At 40.2% G+C, this 12,734-nt stretch overlaps 1 protein-coding gene across 17 annotated transcripts in view; it reads right to left on the reverse strand.

Annotated features, from left to right (window-relative positions):
* Window positions 1-12,546, reverse strand: part of ADD1 (adducin 1) — a 90,996-nt gene extending 78,450 nt beyond the window's left edge. For 12 of the 17 annotated variants that reach the window (XM_061420981.1, XM_061420991.1, XM_061420979.1 and 9 more), the window contains exon 1: window positions 12,457-12,546. The gene's annotated coding sequence lies outside the window, so the exon portion shown is untranslated. Of the gene's footprint in view, window positions 1-11,245; window positions 11,299-12,022; window positions 12,111-12,456 lie in introns of those variants that run through there. The other 5 variants (XM_061420983.1, XM_061420988.1, XM_061420978.1 and 2 more) reach the window with 2 other exon arrangements.
* Window positions 12,547-12,734: the final 188 nt, after the last annotated feature.

Below are 12,734 nucleotides of genomic sequence, written 5' to 3' on the forward strand. Positions count from 1 at the left end.
TCCTTGGAAGGACTAATGCTGAAGATGAAGCTCCAGTATTTTGGTCATCTGATGAGAACAGCTGACTCACTGCAAAAGTCCCTAATGCTGGGAAAGATTGAGAACAGGAGAAGAGGGCGTCAGAGAATGAGATGGCTGAATGGCATCATCAGTGCAATGCACATGAACTTGGGCAAACTTTGGAGATGGTGAGGGACAGAGGACTCACATGCTATAGCTCATGGGGTGGCAAAGAGTCAGACATGACTGGGCGACTGAACAACATGCAAACCATCCTTGGGCCGAGCAGTTTCATTTCCGAGTCGATATCTACACATATACTTCACAGTGCCCAAAGACACGGAATACTAACCTTAGAAATCTCATAACAGTAAAAATCTGGAAATAAATACCTATCAATACAGCAGTGATTACATAAATTATATAAGTAAAAGAAAAAACCTGAGCCTATTAAAAAGAATGATATAGATTTGTGTGCTGCTATTGAGCATTTGCCAAGATGTATTAAAGAGAAACAAAATCAGTATAGTTATGTATAACAATTTTAACAATTTATTTTTTAAAGGAGGTAGGTACAGACCACTACTCCATCTGTGTGCTCTTGGGCAAGTTTCTTAACTTGCCTCATGGCTTCCTCGTCTGCAAAATGGTACAATAATCCTCCCCACAGAGTGCACAATAAAAATTACCTGTGGCTATGGCTATAACTTAATAATTATTTAATAATGATACTACCACTACTAATTTTGTCATGATTAGATGGGCTCCACCAAAAAAAATTTACTTCATATCTGCACTACGCAGTGCCAGGCACTAGGCATGTATAAAGGGCACTGGCAACAGCACCTGCCCTGCTCCCTCATCTAGTTCACAGCCCATAAGGGCTCTCTTTTCCCAGATGTCTAGCCTACATTACCTGCCCCCACCAACCGGCAACAAGAAACCGTGGACAGTAAGATGGGTCTCCACTGCCCAAACGCTCTCCCCCAGATGCACAGATTCCATCTCTAACCAAATGCCACCTCCTCAGAGAAGCCTCCCTCACTCTCCCATCTACAACAGACCCTGCTGCCATCATCCTCCATCCCCTGTTCTGCTTCTGTGCTCTTCACAGCAGTTATTACTACCGACAGTCGACCTTTATTACTTCATCTCTCACTCTAGAACCGAGGCTCCCAAGACAGGGACATGCATCTTACCCCCTTGCTCTGTTCATCGTGCCTATAGCAGTCCCCAGCACAAAACAGGTGCTCAATAACTATGCGTGAAGAAACGGGATCCAAGTTAAAGAACGCTACAGGATGGAAAATATCCTTGCAAAATAACATTTTAAAGATTACTGTTGTCACTTTATCCTGGCAGAGTAGGTTTTCAAGATACTGTTCACTTAAAATTTAAGTGTCCTCCAGACTCCACTCCTACTGCATTTAAAAATGCTATTTTTTTCCCATGTAGGAAAAATGCTATTTTTTTCTTATGTATATTTTAAATTAATATAAAATCATATCAAATTATGCTCAACACTTTTAAGCTAACAGATATCAAAAACAATGTTATACATTAGGCACAACAATTGTTTAAAAAGGTACTTCTGGAATAAAGCTCAAAAGACAAATGAAATTAAACCTGCTTCCCTTCACTCCTTCCAACTCAAGCCTCCTGTACGTAGAAGGTTAGAACAAGCATGAACTATTAAACAGCTCTGTTAAAGTTTAATATTATGCTATGTCAAAGTTCCTAAATATTTTAAATATTTGAAAGAGCCATGTGACAGCTAGTAAGCACTGAACAAACTGAGCAGGTATCAGCATATTTAATCTGCTACTTAACCCAGTCTCAGATTCAGCTTTTAAAACCTCAGACTAAAGGAAATTCAAAAAAGGACAGCCCTCTACTTACCAAAATAACTTGCCAAAGCATAGGGGAAAATAAAAACAAAATGTTCTATCAGATTCACAGGTAAAGCAGGTAAAATTTTGCTGTTACTGTTGCTTCAGTGACTTTCCATTCTCAAGGAGGCTAAGTGAAGTTGCTCAGTTGTGCCAGACCCTCTGCGAGCCCATGGACTGTAGCCTGCCAGGCTACTCCATCCATGGGATTTTCCAGGCAAGAGCACTGGAGTGAGCTGCCATTTCCTTCTCCACAGTAGGCTAGGAGTTTATGTGTAAAAGAAAATGTTGCCATTCACCATCTACAACATAGTAAAATTTTAAAGTCCTACTGCTAACAAAATAGAGCAAACAAGGCTTAAGAATGTTTATAGGAAGAAATAATGATTCAGAACCCAACAATGCAAAATTCACAACATCTGCAATCCAATAAAAAATTACCCAACAAGCAAAGAAGCAGAAAAACAAGATCCATATTGGAGATATAAATCAATCAAACTAACCAAGAACTGAAAGTCAAGTTAAAATTAGTGGACAAGGTCACTAAAACAGTTAGTACAACTATATTACATACATTCAAAACCTCAAGTAGAAAGATGGAAGATATAAAAATGACACAAATCGAAATTCTAAAGATGAAAGCTACACCCTGTAAGATGAACATTTACACTGAACAAGATTAATGGTAGATTAAACACTGTACAAGAGAGTAGTGAATTTGAAGACAAAGCAATTAAAAAAAAAAAAAAGGCAAAGGAAAAAGACAACCAAATAAATGAACAGAGCATTCCTCAGCTGTTGGTCAACTTTAAATAGTCCAACATGAATGGAACTGGAGTTCTCAAAGACAACATCGAGAAGCAAATATACATGAAAAGATAATGACCAAAATTTTCTCAAGTTTGATGAACAAACCCACAGATCTATAAATCTGGATCTATAAATTTGGTTCTATAAACCCAGAGATCCAAGAAAGCTGGTCAATGAACCCCAAGCACAAGAAACATGAAAAAAAAAAAGAAAAGAAAAACCCACTGAATTCAAAAGCACATCAAGGGACTCTCCTGGTAGTCCAGTGGCTAAGGTTTCTTGCTCCCAAGGCAGGAGGCCCGGGTTCAACTTCTAGTCAGGGAACTAGATCCCACATGCCACAACCAAAGATCCTGCATGCCACAACTAAGAACTGGTATGGTCAAATAAAGAAAGAAATTAAAGAAATAATTGAAATTAAACTGTTTTAATCAAAATCAAATTGCCAACATCCGCTGGATCATGGGAAAAGCAAGAGAGTTTCAGAAAAGCATCTATTTCTGCTTTATTGACTATGCCAAAGCCTTTGACTGTGTGGATCACAATAAACTGTGGAAAATTCTGAAAGAGATGGGAATACCAGACCACCTGACCGGCCTCTTGAGAAACCTATAGCAGGTCAGGAAGCAACAGTTAGAACTGGACATGGAACAACAGACTGGTTCCAGATAGGAAAAGGAGTACATCAAGGCTGTATATTGTCACCCGCTTATTTAACTTATATGCAGAGTACATCATGAGAAACGCTGGGCTGGAAGAAGCACAAGCTGGAATCAAGACTGCCTGGAGAAATATCAATCACCTCAGATATGCAGATGACACCACCCTTATGGCAGAAAGTGAAGAGGAACTAAAAAGCCTCTTGATGAAGGTCAAAGAGGAGAGTGAAAAAGTTGGCTTAAAACTCAACATTCAGAAAACTAAGATCATGGCATCTGGTCCCATCACTTCATGGGAAATAGATGGGGAAACAGTGGAAACAGTGTCAGACTTTATTTTGGGGGGCTCCAAAATCACTATAGATGGTGATTGTAGCCATGAAATTAAAAGACGCTTACTCCTTGGAAGGAAAGTTATGACCAACCTAGATAGCATATTGCAAAGCAAAGACATTACTTTGCCAACAAAGTTCCATCTAGTCAAGGCTATGGTTTTTCCAGTGGTCGTGTATGGATGTGAGAGTTGGACTGTGAAGAAAGCTGAGCGCCGAAGAATTGATGTTTTTGAACTGTGGTGTTGGAGAAGACTCTTGAGAGTCCCCTGGACTGCAAGGAGATCCAACCAGTCCATTCTGAAGGAGATCAGCCCTGGGATTTCTTTGGAAGGAATGATGCTAAAGCTGAAACTCCAGTACTTTGGCCATCTCATGTGAAGAGTTGACTCACTGGAAAAGACTCTGATGCTGGGAGGGATTGGGGGCAGGAGGAGAAGGGGACGACAGAGGATGAGATGGCTGAATGGCATCACTGACTTGATGGACGTGAGTCTGAGTGAACTCCGGGAGTTGGTGATGGACAGGGAGGCCTGGCGTGCTGCGGTTCGTGGGGTCGCAAAGAGTCAGACACAACTGAGCGACTGAACTGAACTGAACTGAACGTCTCATTTGTCCAGATGAGCTACAATATGTATAGCATAGCTTTTTCAGCACAATCTTTCACACCCAAAGGCATGAGATAAGTAATAGATGGGGGTGCATTTAAGAGGAGTTAATGCACCATTAGTAATGATTTCTCTCTCGTTTTTGCCCTCAAGTATATTCTAAATATGTGATAATAACACACTTAAGCAGCACCTATAGCTTACAAAGTACTTTTTAATTTAATCATCATACCAATTCTTTTTTTTTTTAATATTTATTTTTATTTATTGGCTGCATTGGGTTGTGGTACACAGGCTCTCCACTTGCACCTCCAGAGCATGCAGGCTTAGTTACTATGCGGCATGTGGGATCTTAGTTCCCTGACCAGGAATTGAACTCATGTCCCCTGAACTGCAAGGTGGACTCTTAACCTGTGGACCACCAGGGAAGTCCCAAATCATCATACCAATTCTTTGACGTACTTATGGAGGGCATTACCATACCCACTGTACAAATGAGGAAACTGAAGTTCAAAAAAGGGAAGTGATGTGTCCAAGGATGTGAGGTGGAGAAAGTGATGGAGGTGAGGGTAGAAAAGGAGCTTTGCCATTTCCTGGGTTCTTCCTCTGGGCCAGGTACAGTGCTAGCTTAAGATTAACCTAGCAAAACTTGCAGCAACAGGGAGGGACCTAGAAATGATCATACTAAGTAAGGTTAAGACGGAAAGACAAATACCATATATCACTTATACGCAAAATCTAAGAAGATAATAATAATGAACTTATTTACAAAAAAGAAACAGATTCACAGACTTCAAAAACAAACTTACAGTTACCAAAAGGGAACGGCGGGAGATAAGTTTGGAGTTTGGGATTAACATATACACACTACCATATATGAAATTATCAGCAAGGACCTACAGTATGACATAGAGAACTTACTGAATATTCTGCATTAACCTATATCGGAAAAGAATCTGGAAGAAAAAGGATATATGTACAACAATCATTTTCCTGTACACCTAAAACTAACGCAACATTGTAAATCAACTATACTCCAAAATAAAATAAAAATTAAACGCAATGAAAGACCTATTTAGTGAAGAAAGTTAAACAACTAGGTATAATCAGGTCTTTCTAACTCCAAGTAGTGCTCACTATTAAACCACAGCTGAAATGTATTATCTAAAGGACAAACATTCATTGTGGGTTAGAACTAGAATAATGAAGCTGAAACTTCTACTCAAAGAAAAGTAAAGCAGATTTCCTGAACAATGGGGAGTCTTTATTTCATTTACTATAATGGATAAAGCCCACAACGGTAGCCCTGCAGCCAATATCACGTGGCATCTCAGGACAGTGCTTCTCCTCCGTAGTTCCTTACCGCAGACCAAAGCAGGAAGCAACAAAACAAAGTCCACTGGCAAACAAAACAAATAAGGGCAGAAGGCAGATGTCTAACTTGGTCTAACAAAAAAATTTAAACTCCAGGCAGAAATCAGCAAATGATGCTCCACCTGAAGCCAAGTCCAGCCCACTGCCTATTTTTATAAGGACCACAAGCTTTGATTTTTAAAGGCTAGAAAAAATAATATACGATGGACATGAAAATCAATTCAAATGTCAGCATCCATAAATAAGGTTTTATGGGACAGCAGTATCACATACAAATGACCTATGGCTGCTTTCACGCAACAGCAAAGCTGAATAGTTTAGCTGCAACAGAGACCATATAGCTCTCAAAGCCTAAGGAAAGGCCTGGCGGCTTGGCTGGTAAGGACTCTGCCTGCAGCGCAGGAGACCTGGGTCCCATCCCTGGATCAGGAAGATCCCCTGGAGAAGGGAATGGCGAACACTCCAGTATTCTTCCCTGGAGAATCTCCTGGACAGAGGAGCCTGGTGGGAGCTCAAGTCCATGGGGTTAAAGAGAGTCGCACACGGCTGAGCGACTAACACTCACTCAAAGCCTAAAATATTTATTATCTGGCCCTTTACAAAAAGTCTGTCAACTTCTGCTTTGAGGGAACATATGAGCCTTTAATAATTTGCCATGAACTTTATTTCCCACAGCTAAGCTTCTAAAAAATTAACTGAAGATCACTAATGCAACAAATATTTCTTAAGGACCTGCTCTATTCCAGGCACTGTGCTGGCCTCAGGAACAGGAATAAACAAGGCAGAGCCTCTGCCCTCACAGGGAAGACGGGAGCCCACAGTCATAACGAGGCGACTGAAGCGACAGGACTGAGGCAGTGCGCACAAGGCAGGCAGCACAGCCTGGTGCTGCAGAGCGTCATCTCCAGAGTCAGACATCCTTGGTTTGAATCCCAGCTCCACCACCTCCTATGTGACCTTGGCAATCACTTAAACTTTCTTGGTTTTCCCATCTGATGAGATGAAAATAGTATCCACTCAATAGGATTGTTTTAAGGATTAAATTAGATAATATTGGGCTAGCAAAAAAAAAAAAAAATACAGGTTTTTCCATAACATCTTACGGAAACACCTAAACAAACTTTTTGGCTCCCACACATAAAAAGTACAATGGCTAGCACACAGTATTTAAAAAGATAAAAATTTAAGCTTATAAACTGGATTTAGAAAACCTGTGTTGCCACTTAAAAGCATATCCCTATTTTGAATAGTCATTTAAACAGAGGGAGTGACAGATATTGAAGGAAAGTCCAAAGGCATTTAACCACAATGTATGCACTCAATATGGACTGTAACCCCACCTTCACAAGCTCAGTAAAAAAATAATAATAATAATAAGAGCTAGACAGGTTCTAGAAGGCCACGTAAATGCAGCAAAAATGGGCAAGTGGAAGAACGTAAAAAAGTGAGCTGGGCGATCATCCTAAGAAATCTGGGGGAGCTCTCCGACTCGGTGGTTAGGACTCAGTGCTCTCACTGCCAGGGACCGGGGTTCAACCCTTGGTCAGGATCATTCCCCCAAGCCATAGGGCCACAGACAGAAAAAAAAGAAGAAATTTGGATTTTGTTCTAAGTATAAAGGGAAGTCATTGGATTGATTTGTTTGTAAAATTGCTTAATTTATTCTGAGTACATAATCCAATTACATGAATCAAAACTCAAAAAGTTTATTTATGAGGTAATCCAGTAAAATGTAAGGCTTCTTCCCACTTCTATCCCACAGCCACATTGTTACCTAAAGGCAACTGTTAATACTTTACCGGTCTTTGAGCAGTTTTAGCCAGGCAGACCACGATCTAATTTCCATTGTATGTACATCACTCTGGCTGCCAGGTGGAGATAAAGTAGAAAGGACGGACCTCGGGGGACCAGCTGCACGCTGCTGTGGTAGTCCAAGAGAGCAATGACAGCCAGTGGGCCCCAGGTGCTAACAGTGGTGACGGGACAGAAGGACTGATGCAGGACGTATTCTGAAGGTAGAACTGAAAAAACTGACGTCACCAGACAGCATTAATGACTACAGCTGTAAGCACTGGTTTTCACACACTGAAGTCTGCGGGTCTAGTATTTTAGACTTTAATGGCTAAATACTCAAGAGTTCAGTGATTATGAAGACAGGTAATACATGAGAGAATAGATAACAGAAAAAGATTACTAAAACATGATATTTACAATATTGGATTAATATTGTGTCAATATGAATTAGATGATTTTATGTTAGAAATGACATTTTTGAAGCCAACTCCAAACTGTATTATTGCAGCTGAGGGACTGAAATAGCAACTATTAAAAAACAAACAAAAAAAAAAGTAAAAGTATAACATCAGTATTGGCTAACTACCACATGAGAGAAGGCTGAAGTCTTCTCAACAGAACAGAATTCAAGAGTATGACATCACACTTATGTGAAGTACTTCTTACCATTCTGATCACTTCAAATGCATCAGAAAAATTTCACCAAGTTACAGTATAAGTGAAAAAAATAGCCATTAATTGACAAGAACATTCATTAAAAAGCAGTCATATCTTCCTGAATAAGTATGGCACACCATATACAGGAGCACAATGCAACTGAAAGGAATGAGAAATACGTCTATACTAGAGTCTGGCGCAGATGCCACAGGTTAAGTGGGGAAAAAAGCCTGATGGCATCAGGGAAGCGCAAATCAAAACTACAAGCGACCACCTCATGCCCATCAGGACGGCCACTGTGGCCACGATCAAGAAAAGGAAACAAATGTTCCCAAGGATGTGACAAAATTGGGAGTCCTTTTGCTCTACTGGTGGGAATGTATCAATAAAATGGTACGGCCGTTGTGGAAAACAGTACAATGGTTACTCAAAATTTTTTAAACAGAATTACCATCTGATTCAGCAATTCCATTCCTGAGTACAGACGCAAAGAACTGAAAGTAGGGTCTCAAGGAGGTATTTGTACATTCATGTTCATAGCAGCAGTATTCACAATTGCTGATTTATGGAAGCAAAACAAATATTTGCAGAGGGATGAATGAATAAACAAGTGTGGTATTTACATACAATGGAATGTTACTCAGCCTTAAAAAAGAAGAAAATTCTGATACTTTCTATAACATGCATGAATCCTGAGAACACTATAAGTGAAATTAGGTCAGACAGAAAGACAAATACCACATGATTCCACTTATACATGGAACCTCAAAAGAAGACAAAAAGCAATTCCTTAGCCAGTATTTTATAATAACTATAAATGGAGTATAACCAATATTCCAACAATTATTAAATAATAATTTAAAAATTATTTATCACTACACTGTATACCTGTAACTTACATGATATTTCTTCAATTTGAAAAAAAAAAAGAAAAAGAAAAAGCAATTCCTAAACATTGAATACAAAATAAAAAACAAAAGAACACTACACATCCAGTGGTAGCAAAATCATGCAGTAACTACTACTCTAAGCAATTTTAAAACACAGTAATTTGACCGACTACGTATTCCAAATAAGAATACAAAAAACCCTCTTAAACACCTTTTATTAGTTGGTGGTAGTGTTCATATTATTCTTCTGATACTGAAATACAGTGCATGATAAAACAATGAGTAATTAGAGTCAAGACGTTTGTCTTAGAAGAAAAAAGAGACACATATAAGATTAAAAAGGTTAAACAGAATTCTGTCATCTTGCTTTACAACTAAAAGTGTCAGTAATCCGCCATGTGTGCACTGAAAAGACCTACAAACAATGATCAACTTAGCAGCAAGAAACAACTCCACGGCACAGACTGTAATTACTAAATATTATTTATTCATTAAAAAAAATCAAGGACGCTTGGAGAAATGATGATTCCAGGGCTGGGACAAAAAATGTACAACATGAGCCTGGTGTGGTTTGTCATACCAGAAAAAAGAGCAATCAAAGACTTGTGTCTAAAGGATTTAGGAGCCAATTTGAACAGATTTCTATTACACAATGATGGAACAATTTGAGTCTCAATAAGGATCTACGATGAACTGAACCATATAAATACGTTTAAATCCATGAATTCACAACGACACAAATACATATACACAACTCACTGGCTACTTTCGGAGGATGCCAACTCATTATTTTGAAAACTAATATAAAATGTAGCAGGCTTTAGCATTTATCCTGCCTTTCCTAAGAGAGTTACAATTCAAGGTAACCAAATAATGAAGGAAGGGAAATTGCTCTTTATAGAAATACTCCAGCTAATAAATGATGAAGTTATATAATTAAAATAGCAACATTTTTAATACCTAATGAAAGAATGACTCTAAACATTGAGCATTAAGGGATCCAAACATGAAGAAAGACTACTTGCAGCAATACTGATTGACCTAAAGATTATCATACTAAGTGCAGCAAGACAAGGAAAGACATTGTATATCACTTCCGCGAAATCTAAAAAATTATACAAATGAACTTATTTACAAAACAGACTCACAGACTAAACAAATTTATAGCTGCCAAAGGGGAAAGAGGGGGCAGAATAAATTGGAGATTTGGGATTAACAGATACACATTACTATATAAAAAACAGATTTAAAAGTACCTACCATATAGCACAAGGAACTATATTAAATATCTTCTAATAACTTATAATGGAAAGAAGGTGAAGAGAATATGTATTTGATATACACATGATATATATACCTGAAACACTATAAATCATCTATACTTCAACTTAAAAGACTACTAATCCTTATCTGTTACTAACCTATAAAGTCTTCTTGCCAAAAATAAATCAAACCTGAATCTGATAATGCCTTTAGCTCTAACTAAATTACATTATGTTTACAGCAAATACTATGTAGATAAACTACAGAACAGAATAAAATCCAGACTGGGAGTAATTCCACAGGACAAACCAACAATTTCAGCAACAAATAAATCACAAGCGACAACAAAAGATGGAGGAGGAGCCTATAGATTAAAACATGTCACAATGTACGCATTTGGATCCTGATTCAAACTGTTAAAAATCAAGAAAATATTCATACAGAAATATTTAACAGCTAAAATCATATGACATCTTGAGTATGAGGATACAGGTAAAGCAAAATTAGCCATGAGTGAAGTAACTACTGAAGCTAGATGAGGGTAGAGAGGTTTATTATACTAGTCTCTCTACATGTGGTGGGAAGAATTAAACATGTAAAAATAAATAAATAAATAAGTCCAATTTAATCTCTAAGTTTCATATAATAAAATGTCTTTTTGATATTAGCTCTCAAACTGTTAAAAATTATGACAATCAAGAAAATGTTAAACCGGTTGGGTATCTGATTATTTTTTTTTAATTTTTTTAAAGTATCTTTTAAAGCACTTCAGTATTTACTGATTCAATACAAGGACAACTTGAAAGAACTAACTAAAGACTAATAATCATCTAAAGAAACACCTTTTATAGCAAAATCAATAACAACTGAATACCAAACACAACCTTACCAATATCAGACAACATCAAAGAGTTAAAGGAAAAAATGGCTAGCTGTATAAATTATATTTTAGAGAGGAAACTATCCCACCTTTTGAAGACTGGGTAGAATTTAGCTTCACGTCTTTCGGTAAGCCTCTGTAACTGAAACCACACAAGTAATTTGTCCTGCTGTAAACCACATCAAAACTCTGAAAAACAGTTGGGACTGCCAAAACCATTCACTTCCTTAAAAAACAACTTTACCATTCTAGTGTAACCCACAATCAGAATACCAAGATTCTGGATTTAAATAACTAATTTACACGTGGGCTGGCACCTGCCCGCTAACTAAAGACCCCAGCTGTACAATCCCACCCTCATACAATTCATCTTTGCCTGGGGTGCCCTCCCCTCTATGGCGCTCATCGACTCCAGCTTCACTGGGCGCCTTCACTGATGTGTTTAAGACGACAGAGTAGACCTTTCAACAGCTTATTTCCTATCATTAAGAAGTAACATTTTTCACCCGCAAAAAAAAAAAAAAATCCTTCTGTAACAATTTACGAGCAGCATTGCATACAAAGCTCAGCTATGTTTTTGGCCCGTGCGGATATGACAAATTGCTTTCTGTCATTTAGGCACAAAATCATGTGGTCACACCACTGCTGGCAGTTTCAGGTTAACCAAAAAAATACTTATTTTAAGGTAAGAATGCATGAAGTGAACGCAAAAGCTTACGAAATCTCCTGACCATGAATTACTCGAGCAAAAATACAACGGTTAACAGGCAAGAGACCCTCTGACACTCCCCGAGACGAAAAAGAAAGAGAGGGCGAGGAGGAGCAACAGTCCCTTCCCTAATCAAGTTGCAGGACAGCCCTATTACCGTCCGCAGGCAGATGTGGCTTCTCTCTCACGGCAGAAGCTGTCGTTTTCTTAAAAAAAAAAAAAAAAGAGCAGACAGCTGGCACGATCCGGATGCCCGCGTCTGCCTGCGTCTGTGCACGAACCCTGGAGCCGTTGGCACCGCGGGGCCACGGGCCGGGCCACCGTCCAGCCCGCGCCCTCCTTCTCCACAGGGACCCCCGAAGCCCACCACCCAGCCCACCGACAAGCTGTCCAGCCGTCTCCACAGACCAGCCCCTGGGGCCAAGGGTCTGCAGGATAGAGGCACCCCCCACCCCGCCTCCGCCCTTCAAGGCCGACGGCCGAAAGGCGGGGACCCCTCCCAAGGCGGCCCCCGCCCTCCGTGCCGCAGCCGAAGGCCCGCCGCTCTGCCTGCAGCCCCGAGGCCGCCGCCGCGCTGCGCACCAGCCTCACCTCAGAGGCGAATGGCGGGCAGCGCGAAGGCTCCTAGGTCCCAGTGCGACAGCCGCCCGTCCGCTCCGGCGACTCCGGCTCCGGCTCCGCCCCCTGTCCGCCGCGCGAACCCCGGCCCGCAGCCCCGGCCCGCCCGGCCTCCCGCCCCCTCAGCCCTCCTCACAGCCCCAGCCGCCCGAGCTGGGTGCGGCCTGCGGCGCCGCAGCCCATCAACGCGCCACCCCATAGGCCCAGCCCTTGCCGCACCTCCCAGCAACCCATGCTGCTATTGGCTGGGC

Source organism: Bos javanicus, chromosome 6, assembly GCF_032452875.1.
Source record: "Bos javanicus breed banteng chromosome 6, ARS-OSU_banteng_1.0, whole genome shotgun sequence".
Taxonomy (NCBI): Eukaryota; Metazoa; Chordata; class Mammalia; order Artiodactyla; family Bovidae; genus Bos; species Bos javanicus.